The sequence below is a fragment of the Chelonia mydas genome, chromosome 12, assembly GCF_015237465.2.
Source record: "Chelonia mydas isolate rCheMyd1 chromosome 12, rCheMyd1.pri.v2, whole genome shotgun sequence".
NCBI classification, from domain to species: domain Eukaryota; kingdom Metazoa; phylum Chordata; order Testudines; family Cheloniidae; genus Chelonia; species Chelonia mydas.
The window spans coordinates 18483010-18494516 of record NC_051252.2 but is presented as its reverse complement, the minus strand read 5'-3'; the positions used below and the strand labels follow the sequence as shown (position 1 = coordinate 18494516).

Below are 11507 nucleotides of genomic sequence, written 5' to 3'. Positions count from 1 at the left end.
AAGGGTATGTAGGAAAGGGAGAGCTGAAAAGCAGGATGTTTTGTGCAACATGGCCTTGAAGAGAGGACCATAGAGGTACTTTGAACTGATTTATTGCTCTGGGGTGTGGGTATTTGAATTGATTGGCTCCTGTGAGGGAAGTGGATTTGAATTGATTCAACTGTCTGTCCTGTTCTCCCTCCACACATTGACACAATAACCTGATAGGGATGTACCGGAAGAAGCTTCATGCCTCCTCCCCCTAGTTTAGGAGGAGGGGGAGGGAATTTCTGGCCCTTCGGTAATGGATCCTGCTTGTAGACCTAAATGCTGTCATATCTTATTTATTATGGTGCTTTTCACATGAGCCAGCACCTTTTAAAGTGAGTCAAATGGTAGCTGATGGGGACAGGACAGCAAGTACAGAGAAGCCTGTCTCTGCACATTTGAAAGAGACATGCCTCTCCCTAGAGATATTTCCCCTTCCCCACCTGTATGCCCGCCCACCACACTGCAGACTATTTGAGGCATGTGTCTTCTTCCTTGGGAGGCCCTTGTTGCCTCCCTCCAGTGCTGCATTATGCTGTGCATAACCAAATGTCAAACTACCACATAATCCAACAGCAAATATATAGAGTAAGAAAATAACTTTGAGAGATGAAAGTGTTTTGAGCCTACTTTGAAATGGAGTAAAGAATCAACAGCCTGGATGAGCAAGGTTTTACCAAACTAAAATAAAATAAGCCAAAGGCCAAATATTAAGCAATAGCAAAGAAGGATTTCCTTCTGCTGGTATCATTGCCAGTATCTGTCCATCAGGTATCTAGGTAAAATATAAGCCATGTGCTAAATGAAAATATACCATTTATATACCCCAGGTATTGTTATCTTTGTTCTGGTTCTGTCTCTATCCATTCTTTGTGTCATCGGTTCCATCTTCTCCTTCACCACCACCCCCAACAAATTGACAGTATACAAATATAATAATGCACTGAAAGGGAAATACATTAAAACCATAGCAGCTGCTACATCAAGTAGCTGAGGAATTTCCTTAGTATTACCTTTTAAAAAGAAATGATACAGTCTTTACCACTGCCAAAGAGGTTGTGTACAGCAGGACTCGGTTAAAATGAATGGTACAATTCACATCTTTCAGCTGTTTCAGGCTGTCTGCAGACTTAGGTAGGCATTAGGTAGAAGCATTTTTTTTAATTAAAGCTGAGTTTCCAATTTCATCATGTGACTCCAGAAGCTGCTTATGACTTAATCTGACCCTTGCCTGTACCCAGATGCTCCTGTCCAGTTTTTACACTGAGCCCATTACAAGGTGGGACAGAACTTTGTGAGTTTAGAGAGTATGATGTGAAGGCTCAAATGCTGTAGACTTGATCAATAAGAATTACATTTGCAATTATATATTGCACCTCTGAGTCTCAGTGCCATGGTTTAAGGAGCTCCCTGTAGCCAGGGTTCACAACAGATAACACTTTGCAGGAGGCACCCAGTATCTTGAAGGATCCCTAAGTGGCAGCATGATAAGGGCCTGACAAATAAAAGTAAAAGACAATTTTTAAAAAATTAAAGTTTCAAATATGGATCCTGTTCCTTCAAACACTTATACATGTGCTGATCTTTTAAGCATGTGAGTAATCACACTGAAATCAGTTGCTTAAAGTTAAGTGTGTATATAAGTGTTTGCAGGTGGGGACTATAATCCCAAATTTCAGTCAGAGAAAATGTAGCTAGAATTCTCATGGGAAGTAACCATACAGGCAAGATTATAAAAGAGGTGACTCTATTTTTGCATTCCTTGTAAACACCAAGCTCCCATTTGACTTGAGACGATTTTGTTTGAAAAGACTTGGTTTCTTTTTTTTTTTTTTTTTAAATGTGCCAAGCAATTTAGCAAAAAATCTACTAGGATTAAGAATGGTTTTATGAAACCTTTTTTTTTTTTTTTTTTTTAGAATTGTTTGTATGAGAACAAGATTTATTTCCTTTTTCAAATTTTAAGCATTCCACTTTGGTATTGGAAACTGAGACATAACAGTATTTTGTTAGAGAATCAGAAAGTGAAACTGATCAGTCTTGTTCAGGGGTAGGCAACCTATGGCACGCAAGCTGATCTTCAGTGGCACTCACACTGCCCGGGTCCTGGCCACCGGTCCGGGGGGCTCTGCATTTTAATTTAATTTTAAATGAAGATTCTTAAACATTTTTAAAACCTTATTTACTTACATACAGCAATAGTTTAGTTATATATTATAGACTTATAGAAAGAGACCTTCTAAAAACGTTAAAATGTATTACTGGCATGCAAAACCTTAAATTAGAGTGAATAAATGAAGACTCTGCACACCACTTCTGAAAGGTTGCCGACCCCGGGTCTTGTTTCACTGTTAAAGAAATGCAAAGTTCATAAAGTAAACAGACTGCAAAAATTGTTGAAAAAATATTTTAATTTTAATAGTCTACAATACTACTAGTAACACATAATAGTGTTCCTTCCTTCCTTTCCCTCCCTCAAAAATGAGAACTGATGCAGTACCTTAAGGGCCTGATTGGTCTTTGCCCTGCCCCTTGTGTAAACATTACACCAGTGCAAAGTGGGTGTAAAATGCTACCAAATTAGAATGTTAGCATTTTACAGCCACTTTTAATCACTTTGCACTGGTGTAAATAATGGCACAAGGTGCATTTGATTCTAAATCTTATACCTATCAATAAACCTCTCAATGGAAGAAAAAAGTTTATCTCCATTCTTGCAATGATATTACAAATACTAAGGCCATGTCTACTCTATGGGTGCTGTCGCACCATTGTGTAAATGCTTCCGACAGTAATAAAAGGGGTTTTTCCATCTCTGTAAGTAATCGCCTCCCTGAGTGGTGGTAGCTAGGTCAATGGAAGTATTTTTCCATCAACCTAGCCACATCTACACCAGCTGTTGGTCGACATAGTTACAGTGCTCAGAGTGTGAATTTTTCACACCCCTGAGTGCCATAGCAATGTGGTGCTAATTTATAAGTAGATCAGGTCTAATTTTTTTGGGCAGATTTCCAAGTACCAAAATAACTGATAGATTAATGGGCGAAAGAAGCTGAACGCGTAGACAAAAGAAAAGTTACTTTTTGAATTCTTTACAATATTCAGGGAGCAACTAACAGGATAGCAAAACCCAAGAATTTTTAGAAAGTCTAACTCCTTTTAAGCATCACAACACACCTAAAGGTAATTATGTACTTTATTCATTAGAAAAAGAAAATAAGGGAACATCAACAAATAGTGAAAAGTAATGAGATTCTGTCTGAATTGCTTGGATGGGCTAAAGGGGGAAAGAGAGTCCAGGGGCTTCTTCCCTCTCACTCAGGACTTGTCTTCAGTGAGAGTTAGTGGGCATAAAGCCGGCGTATAAATGTACAGTGCACTAGACTGCTGTGCGTTAAGTTGTCGTGTGGACCCTGCTACTGTGCACTAAAAGTTCTGTAGTGTACTTTGATATAAAGAAAACAGCAGTACGTTAAGGTGCACAACCTGAAGCAAATACTCAGCAGCAACCACACAACAGAACCACTAACCCAGGAACCTATCCTTGCAACAAAGCCCGTTGCCAACTGTGTCCACATATCTATTCAGGGGACACCATCATAGGGCCTAATCACATCAGCCACACTATCAGAGGCTTGTTCACCTGCACATCTACCAATGTGGTATATGCCATCATGTGCCAGCAATGCTCCTCTGCCATGTACATTGGTCAAACTGGACAGTCTCTTTGTAAAAGAATAAATGGACACAAATCAGACGTCAAGAATTATAACATTCAAAAACCAGTCTGAGAACACTTCAGTCTCTTTGGTCACTCGATTACAGACCTAAAAGTTGCAATTCTTCAACAAAAAAACTTCAAAAACAGACTCCAAGGAGAGACTTCTGAATTGGAATTAATTTGCAAACTGGATACAATTAACTTAGGTTTGAATAAAGACTGAGAGTGGAAGGGTCATTACACAAAGTAAAACTGTTTCCCCTTGTTTATTTCCCCCCCGCTCCCCACCTCCCACTGTTCCTCAGAGGTTCTTGTCAACTGCTGGAAATGGCCCACCTTGATTATCACTGCAAAAGGTCGTGTCCCACCCCCCCCCCCCACCCCCGCTCTCTCCTTCTGGTTATAGCTCACCTTAAGTGATCACTCTCGTTACAGTGTATATGGTAATTACCATTGTTTCATGTTCTCTATGTATATAAATCTCCCCACTGTATTTTCCACTGAATGCATACGATGAAGTGAGCTGTAGCTCACGAAAGCTTATGCTCAAATAAATTTTTTAGTCTTTAAAGTGCCACAAGTACTCCTTTTCTTTTTACACAACTTTTAATACACTATAGCAGGGTCCACATGATCAGCTAGTGTGTGACAAGCTAGTGTGTTGGAGATTTACATCCCTGCTTCCCATGCATACAGGCCTGATCTACATCTAAATATTAGATCAATCTAGTTACTTCATTTATGACTGTGAAAAATGTCATTCAGTGTGTGACTTGGTTAGGTTCGCTAAACCCCCACTGTAGACCCAGATAGGCTGAAAAACTCCTTCTGTCAATGCAGGAGGTGTCTATGCTACAGTGGCACAGCTGCAGGGCTGTAAGTGGGCTGCTGTAGCTGCTGTGGTATAGATATAGCCTCAGGTCACCCCTCCATTTAACACACAGCACTTAGATACGTTTATAGTGAAAACAAGTAAAAGTTTATTTAACAAAGTATAGAGATTTGAGTGAGAGCAATTAGGAAACAAATGGTTACATATAAAATAAAATCATAAGATGCATTCTAGAGCCTTGACTTAATTTCAGTATATTCTCATATCTCATAAAGTATTGCTCGCCAGTGTTTTCTGGCCAGACAGGCCGTGGTCCCTTGTTTCTGGGACAAGCCACCATTGTCAGGTTATCTCCTAGGTGAGGGATAGAATCTTGTTCTCTCTCTTCCCTTTTTTTTTTTTTTTTTTTAATGCAGTTACAGACTATTGTCTCTTCCCCCAGGAGGTCTCCTGTTCAGAGACTTATTTTTTGGGTTCCTTTGTCTTTGCAAATTCTCAGGCTCACACCTGGCCAAGACATTAAACATAGGTAGCCTGTGTCCATGGATGTTCATTGTTCTGTAAGTTGATGGATTTATTTCAGAGGCTCACATGGACTCAGATGACAAGCTTTACTTTAACAGTTTTGGAAGTCTTATTTTACGTATCTCTTAAATAATTTTCTGTATAAACATTTTTCAACTATTATGACAACCAGTGGGCCACTGGCTCTTGGTAGAGACCTTACATGCCTCCCTTACGTGAACTTAATATGTGTATATCTGACCCAGGGGATCCCTGAAAAACTCTTTGTATTCCTCTGCCAGGTGGCACAAAGGTGTTCCTGGGTCACGCTTCTGTAATATCATGTGGAGCAACTACTTATAGGATCCAATCCAGAAACAAAATATGCATGAGAAAATTTAATACAAAACGAACTGCAAATGAACAAATGTGGTGGTGGTGTTTTTTTAAATTTGCATGTTCACAAATAATTTTAAGCAGAAAGGAGGACTACATTCATCAGATAAATTATTTGCAACGAATAACTCAGCCAACCCTGTTAGACTTCTGGAGGCTGTCATCCCTGTAGGGCTTTAAACTCTGGGCCAAGGTCAGCTGTATTCTCCTTCACACAGCTTGCATTACCAATGGGGATTATACTAGACAACAAGTCTTAAATAAGATTATAGTGGGAAATAAATAACATTTTAGTTAAGACTTACAGTATGAAACAGTTGAAAACACTAGTAATAGAGATCTAACACAGGGCTCAAAATTATCCATGCTACTGGTGTGAAATGGTATTGCCAAATTTTGTAATTTTTTTTAAATTATCACCTTTAGCAGTTTACGTGGGTTGTTCTATTAATCACTTTTCTGTATAAACTTTATTCTCTTATCTTTTCAGAGTTTGCAGCAACAGAGTTTCTTTTGTTTAAGGAAATCCTCTAGCATTCCCACACTACGTAAACATTTGAACTGTAAGTACCCAGTCTTTTAATATTTTTCAACATTTTGGGATTACAAAAAATTATCCGTATCCTTGGAACACTTTATTTTAACCTAATGTCCCGTGGATCCTGTTGCAACTCTTTCCTTGTAATTCTAATTAGGGGTACCACTGTTTCCATTCCTAGAAGAAGAATTTCAGATTGTGATAAGGTGCTCAGTATTGAAGTGTGTGTGTGTGTAAAAGTAGAAATTCAGTGCACATATATAGCCCCTGTCTTGCATGTGTGCAAATATCAGAGGTTGCATAAACATTGGAGTTTGTACATTCAGAAGTCGGGTGAATGTACGCTTTTGAAAAATCTGTCCCATTAGATACTGTATTCTGCAGACCATACAAACTGGTTAAACTATGAAGGGAAACATTCCCATTGTTTGTTTCGACTGAGGTTTATTTAGTCTATTATTTAATCTAGCTGAATGCATATTCTGAACAAACAATTTTCTGTGTTTTAGAAAAGCATAGAAAGGATATTTTCCAATGATACAAGGGAGTATCATAGCAATAATAAAACTTCAAATTTATCTAGCCTAGGGGTTCTCAAACTTCATTGCACCGTGACCCCTTCTGACAACGCACATTACTACATGACCCCAAGAGGGGGGACTGAAGCCTGAGCTGACTTGAGCTCTGCTGTCCTGGGGGTGCCAAAGCTGAAGACTAAGGGCTTCAGCCCCAGGCAGGGGGCCTATAACCTGAGCCCCACTGCCCAGGGCTAAAGCCCTGAGGCTTGGGCTTTGGCCCTGGGCGGTGGAGCTTGGGCTTCTGCCCTGGGTGGTGGGGCTCGGGCTTCAGTCCTCGACCCCAGCAAGTCTAAGCCAGCTCTGGTGACCCCATTAAAATGGGGTCGTGACCCACTTTGGGGACACAACCCACAGCTTAAGAACCACTGATCTAGCCCCATTCTTCCCAAATTATTTCATAGATATATAATACTGTATAAACTGTACATATATTAAGGTGTGCAGTGTTATACTGGGATCAACACAGCTACATTAGAGAAACAAGGTGGGTGAGGTAATAGCTTTTATTGGACCAAAATCTGTTGGTGAAAGAGACAAGCTTTCAAGCTTACACACAGCTCTTTTTCAGGTCTGGGAAAGGTATTCTTAGGCCTGGTCTAAGCTAAAAAATTAGGTTGTCCCAGCTGTGTTGCTCGTGGATGTGAAAAATTCACACCCTTGAGCAATGTAGTTAAGCCGACCTAACCCCTGTGTAGACAGTGCTAGGTCACCAGAAGAATTTTTCCATTGACCTTGCTATCACCTATTGGGGAGGTGGATTAGCTATGTTGAAGTGCTGCAGCTGTGCCACTGTAGAGTTTCAAGATTAGACAAGCCCAAAGTGTCACAGCTAAGTACAAGGGTAGAACAGATAAGGGGATACACGTTTAAGAAACTATTCAAGGTGAAGTTGGCAGTTAACACCTCTACAGTTGTAGGACAAAGGAGGGTTAGTAGGTTACAGATTGCTAGATACCAAAAAATCATGGATTTAAGGCTCATTACAACAAAGTTATGAATTTAAGTTCTGAGATTCATCTTTTGAAAATGTTGTTGTGCAGGTTTGAAACCTGCGAGGGTCCTACACATGCCTATCACAACATGTGGTGTACCTCATCCAGTGCACTAAATGCCTCAGCAACCTCTATTTAGGTAAAAAAGAGACAATTACTACACTCTCAAATGAACTCACCCAGAAAAATGATAAAAGACAAACACACCGTATCACCTCATGTGAGTACTTTTTACAAATGATCACTCCATATTTGACCTCTCTCCTCCTCCTCAAAGATAGATATTATGGGACATCTTGGTCCTAACATGATAGTGCTGCCATCTGCTCCAAAAGCCATCCTCACCTTTGTGCAATGTGGCTGTGAGAGAACCTGTGCAAGAAGCAGACGCCAATGCCGCAGGGAAGATTTGCTATGCGCTGATGCATGTAACTGGGACAGTGATGAGTGTAGCAACGGAGTATTAAACACAACAGACACGCACTCTGAGGGAGAGTAGAAATGTTTCAGCTATGTGCGAATTACTGTGACTATTTCTGAGAGTAAATATAGCTTGAAGGGGTGTTGTGTTAGACAATCAGTAGTTCATAGTTGTATGCATGGGTTACATAAGAGTGCATGGCTATACTTTATTCATACAGTATGGTCAAACGACATTCTGCAACCCTTCTTCTAAGAGTCATTGTTATATAAGTAGTTTACATGTATTGTCATATTCAGTGATAGTAAGATGATAATTACAGTTGAACTGTGTGTGCTTTAGACTTATTCTTCAGCCAAGCAGATAACATCAAAACTGTATGTTTTATAATTAGGGGGTAGGGCCTGTTTCTATGAATTATAGCCCTTTTTGTTCATTTTTTTAAATGAATTTTTTTTCGGATTGTATGCCCGATAATGTTTAAACATTACGTGATATAGAAAACGGCACCACTTTCAGCATCTCCATCTACCCTGGTGCTGTCTGCCAGATATGTGCCTAGCGCAGTAGCAATGAAATTTTCTAGCTAACTAGAAACTAAGATTTCTAATTAAGGTTACCCCTTAGTGCCCCAAATGGGTTCAGGCTGGTAGACTAAAACAACAAGCAGGGAACGGGGTAGATGCCCCTTGGTGATAATGGGGTATTGTGACTATAAATATCAGAGGTGCCCTGTAAAATATTTCTTTTGTATTAGATCTACAGGGCTTCCTAGGCTCAGTTTGCATAGCTTTTATCCAACCAGAAAGGAATTTTTCACTGCTTGGGGGGGAGGAGAGGGAAGAGGGGAGAGCATTCCAGTTTTCCTTAAAATTCAAGGTAAACACAATATTTCAAGATTTTGAGAAACCATGATTTCTCACTGCTTTCACCTGCACAGCTCTGCTGCTAGAACAATTCTCATAATTTTACTGATAGGGTATGAGAAAGTAGTAACCAGTTTATTAGAAGTGGAAGGACCTCAGTAAGCAATTATCAAGCATTCAAATCTTTTGTCATGAAAGCTTTCTGAGGAGTACTGTCTGTCAAAACCACTAGAGACTGAGGCATTCTTTAGCAATAATGTGTCTAGGGGCAAAACAGTTTACTTAAAATTATTTAATTCAGTGAATTCAGTCGGTTCCAGACTATTGTCAGCAAATATTGCTTTACTGGTATACGAAAATGAGCAGAGAGCCTTTTTGCTGTTTTCTTTCAGTCACAAAGCAACAATTTTGACTTCTAGAGTTTCATTATTTTCTGGTGAGATGATCCAATAAAAGTCCTGTATTGGATACAGAGCTCCATGTACTGATACCTTAATGTAGTGTGTAGTCATGTTGTAAGACGGTTCCACTCTGGAAAACTCCAAGCCAGGGGCAGCATTCCTCTAACCAATTAAAAGTGGTGTTTCATAGCTGTACCCTAAAGGGCAAGTTGAGGCTCATGCATGAATTCTTTATGAGCTTATTGACACCCCCCCCACACACACACACACTATTGACATTGTTTTAGCTCTAAAGGTTACATTGTGATTTGGACTTCAGCAGCAAGCAAGACTGTATCCCATAACAATTGTGGTACTAACCTCAGCAGGAGTTGGCACTTTAACATATCTCTCTTGGGTTTGCAGAATTTCAGAAATACTTTTTAAATAACTAATATTAGAATGAGAATAAATTTTATCTGCAGTTTATTTTATAATATGGGCCATGTGTCTAAAGCATTAGATTTACCCCCTTGCTCTTAACTGCCACCAAACCTCATAGCCTTTGTGAGCAATACATAACTTATTTTAAAAAATCTTTATTACTAACCCCCCAAGTAAAACAAAATAAGTCTGCAGATATTCTTTATCATTTAAAAAAATGAACTACTAGTTCACACATCTGTTCCCTTTGTGTTTTCTGAGAAAACAAAAAATAACGGTGTTAACTTGTGTATATATCCTCACACTTTTCCTTGACTAATGAGTCATTTTTGACCTATAGTGTATAAAAAAGCCAGAACATAAAGTCTGTTTTGTACTGTAATGACCTTCTCTGCAGTTCCAGAGGGAAAAAGGCCTGCAGCAGACCTAAAATGAAATCCTTTTTCCCACCAGCACAAAACACAATAAATTTTAATAAGGTCAGACAGCTAGCTATCTTTTCAAATAGTAGCACAGCTTGGTTTTCAGACCCACAGTTTGTTGCATTCTTCATTTCAATGGATGGCAACAGATGACTGAGAGAATGCAATGAGATGGTTCTTTCAGAAGGTCAGGGATTCAGAAGATGATTTGCTCTCGATCTACAAAAGGCTGGTTTCATTCACAGACATGAATGCTACCAGCTACGAGTTTTGAAGACTCCTTTTCTAAGGCTGTTATGGTCTGTGGTCCATGACATTTCTAGGACCATTCAGGTGGCAGGTCGTGCTCTAGAGAATTTTCTTCAATCACTGCCTCTTGCTGGATGCTGGAATTGTTAGTTTAAAACACTAAGAATGATGCTCCTTTTCACTACAGTATTATTATAGTGGCTGCAGCCTGTGCCACACCACAAGGTGTGTAGGAATGGCAGATGGGCCCCAAAAGAACAAGGTGGCAAAGGTTTCCTCCTCTTGCTAACAAGCATCAAAGAAGTCTTCTGCCTTGTAGTCAGCCTGCAGCCAGGCACATTAATAGGGTCTCAAGCCAGTCTGGGATTGTTTAAGACCAGTCTCCCTTGGACATGCAAAGAAGCTCCCTTTTCCCCTCGCTTCAGGAGGCTGAAAACTGCCCAGGGCTATTTTGGCAGCCAGTGTTCCTGATTACAGACTTTGTCTCCCACATTTACCTCCCAGGCCAAGGGATAAGGATTCAAACCAGGGAACCTGCAGACACCTGACAACTCCCACCAACCTCCTGGCCCTGCACCCTCTAAACTTGGTAGACCGTGTTCATCTGGGCTACTACCTGCTGTCAGTTAGAACATCCTCTGGATTCCTCTGTTAAGGTTCTCAAACCAACAGAAAGGAGTGTCATGGGGCAGGCACCTGAAGGAAAAGCTGCAACTCATCCCCTGGGATATCCACGGACAAACTCCTAAGCTCCCAGCCATTAGTTCCATCAGGACAAGAAAAAAGATCCCAAAAGACACAAAATAAGGGCAAAAATATCGCCCCTCCTAAACAGAGGGTGGTGTATTTCCCACCCCCACCCCCACCCCCCTGAGTCTGAGCCAGAGAACTCAGCTTGAGGAAAAGCTGCCCACTGTCCCTCTAATTAGGAAATGCTCCACAAAGGAGTGAGGATGGTCTTTTTTTCTTGGATTTCTGTAATGGGTGATGTGACCATGTTTAAAGTGATTGATATAAGCCATATCTGTGTGATAGTGATTTGGAAGACTTCCTCATACTGACCTTATTAAAGCTATTTGAATTCTATTGTCTCATAGTGATGGGCTCTTATCTTTCCTTTACTGTCATGTTTCTCTT

General features: G+C 40.1%; 1 protein-coding gene across 3 annotated transcripts in view; it reads left to right on the top strand.

The window, feature by feature from the left end:
* The window catches only part of LOC102947665 (borealin-2), a 208130-nt gene that overhangs the window by 40741 nt on the left and 155882 nt on the right, over positions 1-11507 (top strand). For all 3 annotated transcript variants that reach the window (XR_006285125.1, XR_005222228.2, XR_005222230.2), the window contains one exon: positions 5971-6043. The gene's annotated coding sequence lies outside the window, so the exon portion shown is untranslated. The remainder of the gene's footprint in view (positions 1-5970; positions 6044-11507) is intronic.